General features: G+C 41.3%; 1 long non-coding RNA gene across 1 annotated transcript; it reads left to right on the forward strand.

Annotated features, from left to right (window-relative positions):
• LOC122177119 lies at positions 1-3,857 on the forward strand. Its single transcript, XR_006177955.1, has 3 exons — positions 1-1,065; positions 1,190-1,285; positions 1,376-3,857. It is a non-coding gene; the product is annotated as an uncharacterized LOC122177119 (long non-coding RNA).
• Positions 3,858-19,525: the final 15,668 nt, after the last annotated feature.

Raw genomic sequence — 19,525 nt, forward strand, 5'->3', positions numbered from 1 at the left:
GTAATATATGCAATTAATATACAGTTCTGCCCATCCTGTTGATTTTCAAAATCATCAATCTAACTGGCAGCTTTCAGACAGCTTTTAACAAAGGCCTATTCAGGAAATTAAGCCAGTAAATGCTGCTCCCGTCTTTTAATTGTAGTTATATATAGTTATTGCTGTGTGTAGCTGGAAAGATTTTTTGGACAAGATATCATGGGAAAGAGAAGCTTTTGTTTGGTCTTTTTCAACAGATATGTGACCGAGGCAGCTTTGAAGCTGTTCCCAAGAATCCTTCTTCCTTCTGTGGGATGTCTTATCTTTGTATGGAGTTTCTGACTATGGACCTCATTATGCAGTCTTTCGTTCTTGTGCCATACAGTTGGGTAAGAATTGCTCAGGTGAGTGAGGTGAGTCCTAGATCTTTATTAGAGAATGAAGATAGCTGGAATGCCTGGTTCAGAAGTGTTAAACAAAAGCTTTGTTTTTCCCTATCTTCCAGTTGGGAGGGAATAAAAGGAAATAAAAGTAATTATGGCTCAGCAGCAGGAAGAACAATATAAAGAGAATGCTCATGAATGGCTCTTTAATAACCTATTTGTCACCCAGGTCTCCTTCCAGCAAGGGCTCTCTCTGTATCCATGATGCCATTTACAGGTGTTTCAGCCCTTCTGCTAGAAGGAGTCTCCACTGCCACTGAGAGTTAATCCTGCTCTGCAGAGTTTAGTTGCTGGAATTCTTTCATGTTAAAGGACACTTGTCCTGGGAGACACAGAGCAGCTCACTGAAGAAAGCTGGGGCATCTTGCAGCAAAGAGCCGTGGGATGAGGAGAGGTAGCGCTGTACACTGAAAGCAGCTGGAAGAATTTGCTGGCTGCTCCGATTACTCCTGTAACACAGGCTGTAGTTGCTTGCTCACTCTCATTCTCCCATGAAACCTATGTTATGGCCCTGCCTCCTCCTTGCTCTTTTTTTTTTTTTTTTTTTTTTTTCCCAGGGAACCACAGTTTCTTTCTCTCTTTGGAGAGGAATCAAAAATTCCTTCCAGCCTCCTGCTACATGGTTCACCCTTGAAAGGGCCAGGTACAATCTGAGTGCATTTAGCTTATAAATAAAACTTGGCAAAAATGAAGCTGTCATTAGTTTATTGCCCTTAGTGACAATGATATGGTTGCCCACAAGTGTAAATAAGTACATTACTTTCCAGTTTGTGTGTGCAAGTGCAATTCAGAGTACCAGGAATTACCTGCAAAGGGCTCTGTGACATACAATCTGAGTTCGTACAGTAGAAAAAGGCATATTTGTAAGTACTGCTTCCCTCCGTATCAGCTCTTTCTCTTGCATTCTCTGGTGTGTTATGTGGTTTCCCATCTCCCTGATGTTGTTTCCACAGGTGAGACTTTCCCAGCGTCTCCTGCTCACTCTCACACGCAGGTGCATGATGTTGTCTGACATTGGTGAAGGCTTGAACTCTCAATGGCTGTCATGTAGAGCTGCTCAGTTATGGTCTCTCTTTTCTCCTTGGCAACATATTTTCACTTAACTGAATTACTACTTTTTTGGCTGCTAAATGTGATTGTTACTTAGTAATGTCTTAAAATGATGACTGTATTACATGTAAGCACATACAGCATGTGGGATTGCCCTCATTTCTTTCAATGATATGGCTGAAACTGGTTGTTTTAATCGGTCAGACTGAAACTACATGTTATCAAACAAACCAGTTTGTAAAGAAATAGTGTGTAGCCTCAGTTACTAACCATTTGAAGGACAGCTGAAAGACATCTTTGATGGTTCAGTGATGTGCCACATCAGGAATATGAGCGTATGTGCTGCCTGGGCCCAAAACCAGAAGAAAACAGAATGAAATCTGGAGGATGCAGGTCCTTCATTGGGTAAATGTAAGGCCATTTTGAGACTGGGCCCTACACAGTGCTCCACATGGACAGATCCATTTCTGTGTGATGTGGGTGCAAGGATTCATAAGGACTTTACTGCTACGGTGCCTTGGCTCCCACTTCTAGGACTTAGTGCTATGTTAAAAAAACCAAAAAGCACATAAAACCAACAAACAACAACAATAACAACAACAACAAAGCCAGAAATGGCATTAGGAGAATCAAAACTGCTTTTAGCAAAATCAGAATTGCATTTTTTTTGAGGGTCTCTACACTCAGTAGAATGTTACAAAAAAAGGATGAACCCAGTATGGAATTGCTGAAAATTCCAGAGCTGGTTTGACATATGCGCTGCTATTGGCTTCAACAGGCTCATTTTATGTGTTTCTTACTTTGGGCTTCAGGATGAATCAAAATGCAATGTTGTTAGCCTGTATCAATGAGGCTGTAAGCTGGGAGTTGCACAAGTGTATCAGCAGAAAAGCGTTTGGCTTTAGCCAGCAATTAATCATGACTAGGACAAGTAACCTCTCCAGAATTCTCAGGTTTTTGTATTTATTAACTGCAGTTCATTAAAATATATATATATATATTCCAAAGTAAGCAGTAGCAAAGTGGAGATCTGGAGAAATAAATGGCCCAAACTATCACACTGTGACAGTTTTGGCCAAACCTTTACTCAGTTTTATAAAACAAATATAGGTGTTGTTGTGTTGTCAAAATATCTCTTTTCATTGGATGCTCATTCATGAATAAAATGGTTCATTTTATTTTTCCATGTATTAACTGGGCATCCAACAGTGAATTCACTGTCATCCCAGAGGTGTGCCATATTAGCCAATGCACATCATACATGAGTTTTATGGAATGTTTATGGTTTGCTGCTTTTTTTAAATGTGTACATCCCAAGAAAGATGGAAATCACTTAGGACTGTGATATGGGCTTAAAATTTGAAGGAGGTAATTTCTCTGGATCTCAAAAATCATAGGAAATAGTCATTGTCTGCAGTCTTTCTCTTCTTTTCACTAAGTATGAGATGTGCAAGAGGACTCCAATAGCTGAGTGTTATTTCATTTGCTTTCCACACCAACATTTGAGCATTTTCTTCTTTTCCTTTTTATGAAATATTCATGTCCAGTTAGAAATGAATACACTGAAAACAGCTAAAATTTCACCCCATTTTGGACCTGTGGCCCAAGAAGAAGCTTATGATGATTGAAAACAGTGGCACACACCAAGTCAAAGTTACATCAGATCTGACTGATTGTTTAACAGCTGCCCAACAATGCTGTTAAAAGTAGGAAAGAAAACCACACGTTATTTATACATTCATATTTATATATGTTTTGTTTCTCTTCACCTTCCAAGAGATCATAGATTCAGAACTGAACAACAGCATTTGGGGAATATAATCCACAGAACGTACACAAAAATCCAGCAAAATCACAAGAAAAATTGGTCACTACTCACTAGTGTATCGAATCATGAAAAAGAGGTGTTGTTTAGCTCTCTGTACTCATTAAACTAAAAGTACATGGAACTTTTTTGGTTTGCAAGTTTCAGGTAAAATGCACTGTAAAACTCACTTTGTTATGTGTTCAGCTTTTCATAGGTAATTGAGAGATATGAAGAGTAATGACAAACTGATGCCCTGTTACAACGGTGCTTTACAAGCACAATTGCACCAGAGGAACCAAATTACAACCTATTCATTCTGATCTCTAGGTACAGAACGGTAAAACATGGTTATAATGGGGTATGGACAATGCCAGAGCACTGAGGATGCACTAGCTTGGAAGGGGAAACCATTTAACTCTCAATACCTTCTGTGATAAAAGTACAGAGGGACTGTGAGGATAATGTGTACTTTTGGTTCATCTTCAGTTGAATATTTTGAATAGGTAACCAGGTGAAAGGCAACTATGCTCTGTAATGTTAACACATGAAAATCATTTTAGACGTTTGCTTCGGTTTTGTGCAGCAGATTTTTGTTGTTTTTTTTTTTTGGTTGGTTGGTTGGTTGTTTTTTTTTGTTTTTGTTTTTTTTTTTTTTTTTTGTGAGACAGAGCCTTTTGTAGAAGCCAGACTATTCTTATATTCTTTGGCATTTCCATTTATAAAAGCCACTCATGTTTACACACACACACACACGATATTGTTCATCATATATTGTTCAGCTGGTAAGGAAGAAATAAAAAAAGAAATTGATACCAGTCTGCAGATGTGTTCAAAAGCTTAGTGAATTCTTCAAGCTCTGTTGTGGATCATATTTCATTAAACTGCAATAAAAAAAATCCTTTTTTACCTTGTCTTTGTGTGTTCTGAGGTGGGTTTGTAAGGTTTGAATTAGTAGGTAATCACCAAGAAGTCTCCTTTCATGAGGCTGCAGCTGGGAAATGGACAGTTTAATATTAATCGAAAGAACAAGCTTTCCATCTCCTTTCTCTTCTCTTTCCTCTCTGCTCTTCTGCTTCATCATTTTCTTCTCCAGGGTTCCTGTCCTAAAGCCATCTTTGTAATTTGTAATTTGTAGGGGAAATGGTTTTAAGTTGAAGGAGGGGAGATTTAGGTTGGATGTCAGGGGGAAGTTCTTTACTAGGAGAGTGGTTAGGCCCTGGAACGGGCTGCCCAGGGAGGTTGTGGATGCCCCGTCCTTGGACGTGTTTAAGGCCAGGTTGGACGGGGTCCTGGGCAACCTGATCTGAATGTGTATGTTTGGTGGCCCTGCTAGGCAGGGGGGTTGGAACTACATGATCCTTGGGGTCCCTTCCAACCCGGGTGATTCTGTGATTCTGTGATTCTGTGATTGTAGAAATCCAGGAACTATAAAGCAAGAGTAGAGCCTAGTTTTTCAAAATCCTGTTTAGTGACTTCAATGAGAACAGTAACACATGAATATTCAGGATGGAAAGATCCTATTCACTGATGTATCTGTGATTACTTATTCAGCTAAGAAACAAATATTAAATGAACCTGCAGGCTTATGAAATGTTGTGCCATCACCATGCCAAGGGGAGGTATAGAAATGATCACTTCGGCCTCTCAGAGAGGAAAAACGTTAAATGCTTAAAGAAAACAATTAAGCACAAGTGATTGAACTTTGTTAGAAATAAATAGTAGCATGGTTTTGAAAATGTGTTATGTATCTGCACCTATGCTGTCTGTACATCAAGAATATCTTTAAATGCGACACTGGCTTCCATCATTTAATGACACATCTCAGACAGTGTCTGAGTATCGCACCTTCTGCTGCTGTTTGCCTCTAAGTCCATTCTGGCTTTGCTTTCAAGCAAGTTGAACAAGAATGTGAAGCTAGTTGCAAAGTCTAACTTATTGCATTTTTGTAGATTAAAGGACATTTATTCATACACTTCACCATTTAACTCATCTACTAGAAATCCAACATGGTGAACGAGAGAGGACAGTCCCAAACCAGGGTCACCAGGGACTGATAGGCGTCTAAGAAAGGCATTAATTTAACTCTTTATGTTCTCTGCACACCAAGGGATCTGAGAGCCTGTTGGGACATAATACAAATCAAGGGTCTGGGCTGAACAGAGAGCTCCAAAAGGTTTATCCTTTCTTCTTTTCTGGATATATTTGCACATTTGAATAAAACCTTTTGCTGTTTACTTCTCTGCTCTTCTCTTGAGTTACCTTTTACATATCTGGTGGAGATATTTAGGGTGCTGGGCTAAAGAATTCCACTGACTCTTGTGAGATTTGCTCATGTGGGCAGATAAGTTATTGTGCCTGAATCCCCCAGGTGTCCTTCTGTCCAATGACAGAAGGACAGTGTGGGTCTGAGAGGAGAATCAAGTCCTTCCTGAGCGGCTGGTACTGGGAAGGTCACAAGTGAAGTCCTGAACAAGAGAACAGAGATGCCCTGGGGGGTTTCATTAGGAACTGCGACTCCTCCAATCTTTTTCACCTATTGAGGTCTCCTCATCAGATCTGGCTGACATGGCAATATCTTGGCTTCCTAGGATATTCAGCTAAGAGGTCTGAAATTTAAAGTGAATTGAGTTATTTAAAATACCTCTTTTTTGTTATTTTTTTATACCCAGTGTCAAAATGTATAGCTTATCTTCATGATGTTTACCTGACTTGTGGGAGCAAGAGTCCTCTACTGATTAAAAAGCAAGCTTGAGAAGCAGAGGTGGTTTAATTTCTTCAGTTTCCCCAATTTTTTCAATTTTCCTAATTATTTTAAATTCCCTCTCAAAAAGAAAAATAGAAGAAGAAGAAAACTATATATATATATGTATATGTATACACACGCACACACAAAAACAAAAAACAACAAACAAAAAAGCAACAAACCACTCTTTTCTTCCAATAGAGCTGGACACTACTCCCTCCAGAGTTTACACTATCCTGAAATTCAGACTGCATCAGCTTCTGCCTACTGTATCCCATGCCGTAAGTTTTAGTAAGAGATAAAGAGGTGCATTTTTTATAAGATTGTGAATAATGTAGAAGAGTGTGGGGTAGGAAAAGAGCTCTTGTGGAGATCCTTCTTGGCCTGGAAGGGCATCATGTCTGATTAAGACAACTTACTTAATTCCAAACGTTGGTAACAAACAGAGGTGTGGAGTGGCATGTATATGAAAGAGGAGGACTTTTTAATCTCACAAGCTGGCCTCAGGGGTTTTGGTTCAGCAATAGACAGAAGTTATATAGAATTCCCAGAATACAGCTGGTGCACCCATAACAGCATTGGCTATAATAGGATTTTTTACTGTGCTAGGAATGAAATATCGGGCTCTCATTGTTATCTTCCCTTGTGCAGCTGTAAAGAATTTATTTGTGAGTTTTACAATATCCAGAGGTGGTTCCTTTGTACCCTTTTTCAATAAAGTTGAAATGCCAAAAGTTTTTTAGTTTCTTATTACTCTCTTTGCCCAGTAGAAAACCCTTGTGGCAGTCCTGAGGCTGGCATGCCTGCCCTATCCAGAATGATTTCTGAAAGAGGCTGTTGTAATTTCCTTGCATAGCTGGTTGTCCTAATGCCATTTTTAGTTAATCCAATACTGAGCCTTTTCCATCTTGTTGATTTCTACAAGCTCACGCCAGATGGGTGAGACATTTACTGAGGGTTCTTAAATGTTTCTTTATTTTATCTATCCTTGAGAAGACTCAGTTTTTGGAATTCTCTGTGTGATGTACTGAAATTTCTTGTAGTGTCTTCACCTTACAACAGAAAAAAAATCTCATATGTGAAAGGGGAGAACACGTTTCACTAGAAAAATAAATGTAATTGTCCTGAATGCCAAGGAATCAGGAAGCCCTTTTGTTCCCATGTGCAAGCTTTCTCCCAGTTCGTATCTGTGTGAGACTGCAATTCCTTGCAGAGTTTGGCCCTGATTTCTCATTGTCCAAAGTTGAAGTTGAAGTAGGCACTTGACCGTATTTCCCAAATACTCCATTTTCCATCATCAGTTGGTGGCTGCTCATGCAAATTGTTCTGGATTTGACACTACTGTTTGAATGTATTCAGTAGTGACAAAAACATTCCTTTTTTTAAAAAGCTGTCAGAATGAAAGGTAACTTTAATGTTAATGGCAATGAAAAATTAATCTAGCTAAGAAATACACAACCAGAACGAGAGCCCTTTTTAGATTATATTTATCTTCCTCCCTGCATACTGATTTTTAAAATCAATTTTAAGATTTTTTTTTTTTTTTTTTTTTTTTTCACTTTCTTCCACTATTTTTATTAATTCCCTTTCACCTCCACAGACGTTTGTAATGTCCAGGGAAACTGTGCATTTTAAATTCAGGTGTAGCAACTCTGTTATCATGGAACCTGAAAGGACCGTGGTGTAGAAGAGGGCACTACAGCTAAGAATGAAGGAGATACAACTCTAAGTTTTGGAAAGACATGAGGGAAACTTTGAAGAGAATCTTTCCCTTAACCCTTTCGGTGAATCTGCCACGCATGTCTCTCTCCAGCAGCTATTACTCAGCAATCTCCTTCTCATTCAATAAATACTTGGACAGATGGAAGTCAGAACAGTAGGGGACTAATAAACTATTTCAATTTGTAAGAACTAGCATCTAATAGGAGCATTGCCACTGATTTCCATGATTACAGCAGTATCTGGCTCCTAGTACAAATACAAACGTCGTAATTTGTTTTCCATCCTATCTGATGTCAATGTAAACAGTCTTTTGGAAGAATTTGTATATTTCTCTGCAGGAGGATGAAACCTAACTCAACAGCATTGTGTTAATTTATGGGGAGTGTAAGGGGAATCTCATGAATTTAGTGGCATTGTCCAAGCTATCTGAAATGCAGAAGATATCTTAGACAATGAAAAGCTTAAGTTTAAAATATGTTGTATGTTCATTGGTTATGTTAGAAACCAGGTATGTTGAGATTTGAGTGGAAAATGACCAGGACAAAGCAAAACACACAGGAATAGTCAGCACATTTGTTACAATTCACTAAGTCTTCTAAATACGTATTTAAATATTTCTTGATATTGTTTATATGTTAAAGTTTCTGAGAAAAGTCAATCTGTGATACTCAAAGAAGGCAAGATTTAATCCAGTCTCTTCTATCCTTTTAAAAATAATCTTTTAAGAATAATCATTCCCTGAATATTTCTTTGCTTGTGCCTTGCAACTTGAATCTGAATTCAGAAAAATACATTTCCCAAGCAAGTCTTGCATTCATACTCAAGTTAGCAAATCATTTGCTCACTGCTAACAAACTATCCATATCTTCTGAGGGTGGTCATTTTTCAAGTGCCTTTTGTCTGAAATATTTCAGGAGTTCAGTTTTCAGAAGCAAGCAGATAAACACAGTTGGTGTTGCATGTACTCGTTGCCTGTTTGTGCCTTGTTGTTGGATGTGGTGTTGGCATTTAGGGGCAAGCTTACCTCCTGACAAAGAATGCTCCAGCACACTGTGGGCCATGCAATGTTTCTGTTCTTGCCTATAGGCCTGGCTGTTAATTTTGAAGTCCAGTCACTGTGTCCGCAGCTAACAGCATTGTTTACCACAAAAGATTCCACAAAAATCTGCTGCAAAAAAAATTGCTCAGTGGTTAGTCGTGTTTCTTGAAATTAATTTTCAGACTGAGTAGCTGCCTGCTGTGAGGACGTTTATGGTAGACTGTCTCTCCTGACTGCCAGAAGTTGCCTAGGACCTTTTTGTACACAAGCAACACATTTTAAAATATGCACTTGCTTAGGCACATTATTATTCTAAATGTCTTGAAGTTATGTTCTCGCTCTTTGTCACCATAGAAATGATTATACAATTACTTCCCAGTTTTTCCAAAGAAGGACTGTCTACGTGTCTGGGTGCAGATACAAAGGCTCTCCAAGGCATTGAAGAATTGATCACAAATAAGAGACCATCTCATCACACACAGCAGCAAGCGGGGAAGGAACAGTCATAAACCATTGTGGATCAAACACAGCACTTTGCCCTGTGGACAGATGTAGTGGCAAGCTAAGGTGCCGAGCAGCTGTGCAATATCATGATTTAGCCAGTGTTTAAGGAAGAGATACTTAGCAATTTAATCAATGAGACTGATTTTCTTTTTTTACTTTTTTTCTCTGTAGAAGTGCACCTGATTCATTCTCAAGGTAACCCCTATCACACATGGTGTATTCATTTCCTTTATTCCTCTTTCTTGTTCAGTTTACGTTTCTGTCCCACTATTCATCTGTGCTGTGTCTATAGAAATAATCTTTCTCGTATCCTGGCTTTAGTGTCCAGGTTTACTGAAAGCCCCATGAATCTTCTCCTCTGAGCAGTGCAAACACTACACGTGAGAAAGAGAGCCCAGACAAATCCAAACAGACAAAAATAAACAGGAATATGTATATATATATAAAATATATATATATATATATAAAACAGCAACAGCAACAAAGCCTATAAGGAAAATGCAAACAAAGGTGAAAGGCAAGTGAAAGGATAAGGTTTCTCAAAGCAGCTGTCTAGGAAAATGAAATAATAAATCTTCAGAAAAGAAGATTTAAAGTGTTTTTCTCTGAAGCAGGAAGAATTACACTGAGCTTGGTCTCAAAGTTCATCTGATGCTGTGCTTCTATCCCACCCAAATTAGCCACTGTTTTTATTTCTCTGGACTTTTGTTTTCTGGCAAGTTCAGCCAGAGAAGTGCAGACAGGTAGTTAAGATAAAGTTGGACCTTAACTATTACCTAGCAACTTTTCAGAACCCTTCTTTTCATTCTAAAGCAGTCAGTCTACTTTAAAAGAAACACATTTTCTGTGTTTTTCCCTATTTTCAAGCAGTGAAGTAGTACTAAAATGTAGTGCCAAAGCCTTTTATTCCAGTATTTCCATCCCATTAGAAACCACAAAGTGAGGCAAATGCTGAGAGCAGGCTCCTTCCTGCAAAACTTCCAGATCAGTCTGTTGAATACAGAGGTTTGGATGAGTTTGATTAAGCTTGCAAAGGTTGACTCGGCCCTTCATCCTTCGCTGGCAGGTAAATTGAATCATGGGGTTTATAAAGAATAAGCCTCGCCAGACAAACCTGATTGCATTTTTGATGGAATTACAAAATTAGCAGATGATGGGAGAGCAGTAGATGTAATATATTTGAATTTCAGGGAAGCACTTGATACTGCCTCATGAAGTCTTATTGAAAAATTATTCCAGATCATCTGCGACTAGAGCAGCATCATGTGAGATGAGATACGAACAAGTGCAGCACTGCAGGGCAGGAGAAGCCTGGATGCACTGCGCTCAGCCTGGGCCAGGCCTGGAGCCAGCTTTGGCCTGCGGGTGTGAGCAGGCCAATATAGCCTGACTGCCTGTCAGGGCATCAAATTGCCCAGATGCTGACGTAATGGAATTTATGTACTTGATGCATATGCATATGCTTGCATACATCTACACAACGTAAATCGGCTGGCTAAAAGGCAGCCCTGGCAGGCTAGCGAGGTAAAACACTTAGAAGGTGTAAGGACATAAACACAAATGACAGAGACTGCACCAGAGAGCTGGGGATGCTATGGCTGAGTCCTGGAAGTGCCTTCTGAGGGAGGGAGGATGTCATAGGATCACAGAAGCATAGGTTGGAAGGGACATTAAAACCCACCCAGTTCCAACCTCTCTGCTGTGGGCAGGCTGTCCCCTCTCCCATCTGAGGCTGCCCAGGATCCCATCCAACCTTGCCTTGAGCATCTGCAGGGTTTGGGCAACCAAAGCTTCTCTGGGCAGCTGTGCCAGGGACTCAGCGCTCTCTGAGTGAAAAATTTCTTCCCAACATCTAACCAAAGTATTCCCTCTTTAGTTTAAAGCCATCCCCCCTGTCCTATCGCTACCAGACCATGTAAAAAGTTGGTGTCTCTCCTTTAAGTACTGGAAGGCTTCAATGATTTCTCCCTAACGCCTTCCCTTCTCCAGGCTGAAACAAGCCCAACTCCCTCAATCTTGCTTCATAGGAGAGGTGCTCCAGCCCTCTGATCATCTTCATGGCCCTCCTCTGGACCCACTCTGTTAGTTCCACAACCTTCCTGTACTGGGGGTCTCAGGCCTGCACACAGTGCTCCACCGAGTATCCACTACAGTCTTGGGATTCAATGCAGAATGACTGGGTGCACAATGAGTGGCATAACAGGGTGGTTGGGATTGAATCAGTAAAAAAAAAAGTCATAGCTGAAGTACGGTTGAACTTCAAACAGTGAAAATCCTGGGTTCATGAAGTTCTCAGTCGAAATGGAATACAGCTCATCCATCAAGACTCATACCTAGCTTGGGGAAAAACTGTGTTTTTTTCGTGTGGATTCTCCTGGCCTCTGCCAATTCCTTGAAAGCTCACAGGAGTCTCAGTGGGCCTTGGTTACACCTCAGCAGAAGACAAGCTCTTATCCACCCAGTAGAATAATATTTCTTCTGGCTCTCTGCCATGTAGAAACCAGATCTTAGTGCTCACCTCCATTCTTTCTTTTAGTCTCTCTCTCCCCATTTGTTCTGCATGCCTTTTCTCTCATTGCTGAGAGGGTTAGCTCTGCAGGTGCAGAAGGGCAAGCATAAACCTTTTCCCAGCAGCATCCATCCAGATCCATTAGTTCACTTTGCAGGAAGTGCTGCTGCACTGGGACATCCTGTACCTTTTGCCTGTGGAAGAGAGGTTGAGTTTGTCACCTGGTTGGGGCAGGTTTGCTCATGCAACCTACCAATTTGTTATTCTCTGTTCAACTGTTAATATTTTGTAAAGACTGAGGGCCTAAATCTAACAACTCACCTAAATCTAACAACCCACTGCTTTCCTAAGACCTTTTAAGTCAACTTTCAAAAGTTTTATTGCTAGGTTATATACTCCTTTGCAGAAGGAAAGCTATAAGCCTAAATATTAAAAAAAAAAAAAAAAGTGTTTAAAGTTCCTTTCTGGATTGCAAACCTATTATTAAAGCAGGATGGAAACTAGTTTGTAGTCTGCCTCTTACATAGAGCATCCGTACTGCCAGAGTCCAAAATGAAGTCACTTTTTTGGATGAGGTGCAGACCACAGAAGGCTTGGAAATGCCACTTGTAATTAAAAACATTGGGCCTGGATCCTTCTGTCTTTATCGAGGTTAAATGGCCACTGAAAGCAATAGAAGTGGAGACTGAAGAACAACAGCACGCCTCTTGTCCTCTATTTTCTCATATATTTCACTGTTTATAGATGCTAGGAAAGCTTTGTGCATTTTGTACATTTGAACAGTAAAGTGGATGCAATTTCCTCTAACTTTGATAGTGACTGTAATAACAGTTAGTGCTCTGGGAGGCCAAGCAGAGCCACCTTACCTTGTCCCCTTTATGCCATAGAGATCAACTCTCAGCTTTCCTGTGTAGACGAATCTCTTGTTGCAGCTTTCTTTGCCTTTTTTCAGCTTTACCTGTTGTATTTCCACTGAAGCCTCATTGACTTTATGGTTTGGAAACGTTCATCACCTGAAAGAGCTTAGCACAAAGAAACCTTCATCCTGCCCAAACTATAACAGCACCAGTACTAATTGCAAAAGATTTTAATTCTTCAAAATTTGACACAGAATCTATGAATAAGATTCAGTATGGGATGCATAAGGAGAGGAACCTGGCTGGAGCTAGATACGAAGCAAAATACAGTGACCTGAAACTGGTGGCAACCAAAACTCACCAACTCAACATCTTGGCTGACATCTCCTGTCTGAAGCTCCATAGTGCTGCAGAAGCCTCCTTTCTGTTTGGATTCTCCCTCCCTCACCCCAGCATGTATATTGCATAGGATCTTACCCTTGCAGAAATACAGCCCCAACTGCTTTCTCTCTATGTACAGTGGGGAAGACAGAACCACTGTCTCCCAGTGTGCATAACTGTTCTCCATATTCAAGGAAAAAAGCCTGGACTAGAGGAGCACACCCCAAGATAAGGCTTCACCTTGCCTTGGTACCTAGGGTACCTGGGGTAGCTCAGCATGCTGTCTCAGACAGCCAGGAGAACCAGGGGGAGAACCCTGGTACAGGGAGACAGAGCCCACAGATTTCTGCACTCCAGCTGTCTGGCTGCTTGGTCTCAGCCTCCCTGTGGGATGGAGATGGAATGCCACTGGGAATTTTTCTTCTTTTTTCCTGGCAGGAATTGTCACAGTTACAGTGAATTCTTTGAAACCACATCTTTTCAGAGGGATGCCCTTTTCAGTATAAGCCTTCTATGCCCAAATTGAGATTTTTTCTGATAAGGACTCCCAAATGCACTGAATTTGGCATGAAGGTATTTTGTGCACTTAGCAGACCACAAGGTAGAGGAGATAAGCCAACAGCTCATTAACCCTTGTATCCCTTTCCTTTTAACAATATTCATTATATCATTTACCAACACAGTAGAAGTACTGCAGGCAACTGTCAGGAAAGACTTGAGGGTCAAGTGCAGCAGGTAGGCATCCAGACTGGAGCTGCTCAAGTAAGTGGTGATAGGAAATCATCCATCAGGGTGCAGCTGTTCCTGCACGGAACTAATCTGCAATGCATCTCAGTTGAACAGCAACATTTTATTTTAATTTTTGTTTTTAATTCCATCCACAAATGTGATGTCACATTCCCTTTCAAGGTACTTGAGCACTGTATTTTAAGCTAGATTACAGAATTCCAGCCTGCAAAGAGTAAAACTGTGGGTTAAAATTTACTGGCGATTTCTGATGTAGAGAGCCCAAGAGTTCTGCAGGTGATGCTCCCAGGGGCACTGCATGTTGTGAGGGGATGGCTGGGGTCCCTGCTTAGAGCAAACTCAGTATTTCCTGTGGGAGTGAATCAACAAGCCTTGCGTACAGGAGGGTGATGGGGCAGAGCGTGTACTTCTGTCACATCAGCTAGCTGAGCACAACAAAATGAACAACAGATTCCACTAACAATGCGGCAAGACAGCTACTTCTTATTTTTGTTCTGTTTGCATGGAGACAGTCTGTGTGCCTCGGTCAGGAGCACTGAGTTCTGGGCTCCCCAGTGGGTGCAGAGATGCAGGGATGCAGACAAGGAGTGCAGCTGGACTCTGGTGTGCAGATTGGTAGGGACAAGCTGACAGAGGAAATCTGTATGTTATTAAGCAGCTCAGTTAATAAAATCTGAGTATACCTGACACATTTAAAGGTTTAAATATCTCTTAAAATATTTTATTGGCAGAATTTTAAGGCCATAGGTATATCTGTGCTGAGCCACAGGAGTGTGAGAATGTCTCATGATGTTTTGTGCGTAGAGAATATCAAGAAGGGCAAAAAGGGCAATTCTAGGTACAGGAAACAGTGGAAAAAATCCTACATATTCTGATACTTCTAAACATTTACATTTATAAAAACACCCATATACTCTTTGTGCAAAGTGGTTCTGTGCTGGAGAAGCTCAGAATGAAATAAGGAGCAAAACAGACTCTGCAAGCAGCAGCTCTAAGAGGACACTAAGAGGAAAACACTAGAAGTCAGGGACACTGTGAAGCAGAGGTAGAGATGCTGCAGTGGGTGCTTGAGAGAAGGACAATTATATGCTCAGATTGGGGAGGCAGCAAGGTGAGGAGCTTGGAGATGTGTGCCCAGCTTTAGTTTTGCGTCCCCACACTGTTCCTCCTGGGACAGACACCAAAGGTGTCACCAGCAGCTGGCAGGGGTGGTGCAGGGGAAAGACTATGGGATTCCTCTTACCACAGCTGGTACTGGGCAACCTTGCTCTCGCTGTGATCCAAGCAGTGCGCCTTGTGTTGCTGCAGGATGGAAGGTTGTTTGGCACACAGTTACTGGTGTCACCACAACCAAGCAGGAAGCCCAGTGAAACCATGCAGTGAAGCAGCACTTTGGGTAAAGAACAGAGAATCGCTGATAAATTACGGCCCGAATCCCACAAAAAGCGCTGCCTTCACATCTGAAATGCACAATAGAAAACTGTCCTAAATGATCACTGACCTTCAAATGGAAGGAGGAAGAAAGCCAGACCAGACTTGACAATATCTTCTCTGAAGCAAAAAAACTAAATTTAACTGGATTCTCATGGAAGATCACGTGTGCCACAAGAGGATAAATTTGGAGCATTCTCAGTTTCAGAGTGAATATTTTATATAAACACACTAAACAGTATAGGAAAAATACAGTGCTCTGCACACCAGCAGTGCTCAGCGAGCAAGGAAACCAGGCTGGGCCAGATCTCAGCTGTAATTCCCCGTGCAACTTGTTCTTGACTATCAGGTCTCCTGAGAGATACCTTACATAACAGGAAATTGTGGATAATCGCAGAAAATACATCAAAGACATTTCAGATATTTCTAATGCAACAGAAACACATGAAACACTAGGAGGGGAAAAAGAAGAAGCGTGAATTAAGGTTTAGTTTTTTATCTTGCATGGGCAGAGAGCTGTGTGCAGGAGCAGGGCTGGTGTACCGGACTGCAACCAGCCTGCAGCGCGGCGCGCAAAGCGTGTGATCCCAACAGGAGAGCACGGAGCGGGAGCAGACGTAGCGGATCAGAAGCAGTCAGGGGACATTAACTGCATACATGCATAATTATTACTACAGTGACCTGATGGAAATTCTGCCAGGGTTTCAAAGCACTGCTGCATACCAGAAACACGAAGAATCAAACCCCTACCCTCTGTGTTAACAAATAGAAATGACTAATAATATTATAAACAAATATAGGTCCCTCACAGCCTCTCAGATTTTGACAGGGATTTGCAAGAGAGAGTAGCTGGGGCTTCACAATGGTGAAAGACTGCGGTAATGCACTGGATCACACTGACTGTTGTGTCACTGGAGCCTGTGCGGGAGCAGCTATAAAAATAACAAAACACGAGAGAGAGGGAATCGCACCGCCACAGCCGTGCTGTGTGCTCTGCGTCCACCTGTCTGTCTCCATTTGTCTGTCTGTGCTACAAAAGGACAATGATAACTCAAACAAGAAATTCAAATCCACCGCACTTTTTCTTTCGGCACGGTGTAACGGTGCTGTAATGGTCCACAAGAACAGAGTTGGGGGCTGTAGAGTTTTAGAACACACTGAAATTGATGCAAGGCAATCCACCGATCCATGGTTTTGTACCAGCCCGACTCAGTCTAAGGTCAAATCAGAAAAGTTTTCTGATGAGAGCTATAGGACTGCTCTCTGCTTTGCTGCTGACTGAGCCGGTTACCTTTGCAAGTATAGAATAACCAGGAAAATAATCCAAAAGAAAGAAAATAAATCTTCAAATTTAGGTTAAAAACAAAAGTTATGGTAACATAAGTGTCTTTAAGTTTTGCAATAATCCTCCAGTACTTTTGCATCCCAAAAGGCTCCAGATGTGACCAGCCACTGCAAAATGGCAAGTTGTTTATCAGCATTCTGTGCTGTAAACTGGCACCTGTAATTTCACTCTCCCTTTGCATCAACAGAAGGAAGATAACTAGAAAAACCCCACCAAGAAGGGTTTCTGTGAGTTAATGTGAATGCGTTTATAGTAAAATGTCCCGTCTGCCAGCCTCAAGGTGAGGCGTGCAGCATCAGATCCTTCCCCCCTAGCTGCAAGCATGCAGCATGATCCGAGTGTTTCTCCCTGCTGGGTGCTGAGGGTAGCTGCATCAAGCGAAAAAGAGAAAATGCATATAAGCCAGTTACTGATAGCACTGCTAGCAAACACTTTTTTCCTGCTCTTTTTGCAAACTGCCTTTCTCAGCTGGGCAAACCATGTTCCTTTGGGGAACCTTAAAGACCACTTGGCACAGCCAGCCAGACCCTGCAAATGCCCCAAGCGAGAACCAGGTGGTGGAGGAATGGCTGATGGGGGACTTGTCCAGGATTAGGGCTTGCGACCATGGACCTGGTGAGCTTCTCTTCCTGCTCTGCTCTGTTTGCTGCTTCACCTTGTTTTGGGATGAATGCTTTCTCTTTCTGACTTCTTTCTTCCTTCTTCATTGTTACAGTTGTTGAATCCCTTTGGCGATAAAAGCGATGAAATGAACCATGCTTGGCTCAAGAGGCGAATGTATTTTCAGAAAGTCACCTCCTGATTTGTGAGAAACACCTGCCAATTAGTAGGCTTAAAAATATCACCGGAGTTATGTAAGATCTTTTAAAATTCTTCTGCTTCTTGACTCTGCAGCACTTCACCTTTCACTAGAAGTAATCAACCTTCAACGTACTTTAAAATAAACTCAAAACCAAACAGCCCCAAGGTAATAGGAGAAAGAAATCACTGAGTGCTCGCCTCTGTGTTCAAGTGGATGTGGCACTCAGACACGGTTTAGCAATGGATGTGGTAGTGTCAGGCTGATGGTTGGACTCGGTGATCATAGGGGTCTTTTCCAACCTCAGTGATTCCATGATTCTGATTCTACACAAAGCTATGGAAGCAGCGTGCAGCCTGATCCTGCGCTGGTGAACTTGGCAGAGCAGCGGTCCCTGGCCAAGTACACCTAAGGGATGGTGCTGGTGTGATTGGCCCCACCATCTTTCTCCGCTAATGTTACACAATGTATGTGACACTGTTCAGAGTTTATTGGCATGAGGATGGCAACAGTTGAACTAATTCCAGGCATCCTGTTCTTCTAAAATGTTGATGGGAAGACTGTGAAGATGGCTCTTCTGGAACAAGTTCTGGCAGCTGTCTTCCTCTGCCATAGCTGCAGCTTTGAGGGTCAGAAAAAAATTATTTCAGGTAATGGGGGTCCCTATGAGGAGTTACATATACATACAAGCTACAAAGAGATGAGGGTCAGGCAAATGTGTTGCTTATTGTGCTCGTGCTATAACATGCATTTTAATACAAGGCTCAGGCAATATAAATATCAAGTCCTTCGCAGTTACTGTTTAATATGTTTAATACTATGAAGCAGTAGAGTTACTGGCTTAAATTTAGAGAGGAGACTGAATGTAGTACGTGGTATTTTCTTTTTCAGGAAGAAATTCAGGGCGCTGAAGTTAATAAGAATTTTTCTCCTGACTTCTGTGAGATTGGGATCTATTTTAGGGTTAGAGTTTCCACATTACGAGAAAACCAAAATGCACCTTTCTCATTCTTCACCCTCCTACCTGGAGGTTTTTGGGACCTGCAATGCAGGAGGACCTATGGCTGCGCTGCAGGCACTCCAGGGAAGAACCAGTGGCTGGCAACTGCTTGTTCTTTCCAGAGCCTTGCTACTGAGGTATAAGCAAATATATTTAGGCTGATTACTTCATTCTCTCATCAGAAAGATATGCGAGTAAGAATTGTTTTATATCTTGTAAAAACAGCGCTACGCTTGTACATGCATGCGTAGAACTGTTAGGGATTTTACAAGATACATGGGAATGTGCGCCTGCTTATCGGAGGAGAGGAGCGAGCCCGACATTGAAAAAAAAAACACCCTCTAGCTGAGACCTTGCCTGCCAAGTTTCAGCTGCGTATGCTCTGAAGCACATACTCCCACGTCCCGCACTGAGAGGTGAATGCACTCTTTAATTTAGAGTGAAGATTTAGGATCAAATTCTGCTTTCATTTACATCATTAAAACCCTAATGAGGCTGTAAATCAGGATAAGAATATGGTTGAGGTCGATGGGGTTGGGTGGATTTAAATGACTGTAGAATTTGTCCATTTTAGGTGGAAACATAAACCAAAGACTAGCCAAAAAAGAGCACTGAGAGAAAGATAAATGCTGAAAGAAAAAGATTTCACATTCATGTTAAAATCTGAACTTCATAACAAGTATGTTATGCTAGCCAAAAATAATTTACAAAAGTCTGGATCTCAAATTTTAGTTAAAACATCCTTGATAAGGTAATTTAAAATGCACTTTTATACTGAGGTTGACAATTTTCTTTCATTAAACTGCTACTGTATTTCCCTACTTACTACATTTCCCAAAATACACCAGCTCAACTACATTTTCTATGGTTTCCTCATAGTTAATAGGCTTCAGTGTTTCAGGTATTAATACAGTGTGGGGTGCCAGGGCAGTACACATGCATTATATTCACTGAGAGCTTTGGTTATGCATGAATAGAAAATTTGTTCTAGAAATGGGAGTAGTTTTCCTTTTGCCAATGTGCAGTCTGAACTTACTGCTTAACATCCTCCTAGGCAATGCATTTCCAGGGTGGCGCGGTGCACCAAAGCAGCGGCCATTTCCTGCGCTGATGTTGACATGGCAGGTCACCCGTGGGGTTGACTGTATTCCACCTCTTTTTTCCAGTCT

The sequence above is a fragment of the Lagopus leucura genome, unplaced genomic scaffold (assembly GCF_019238085.1).
Source record: "Lagopus leucura isolate 7727_CA_CO unplaced genomic scaffold, USGS_WTPT01 Super-Scaffold_810, whole genome shotgun sequence".
Taxonomy (NCBI): domain Eukaryota; kingdom Metazoa; phylum Chordata; class Aves; order Galliformes; family Phasianidae; genus Lagopus; species Lagopus leucura.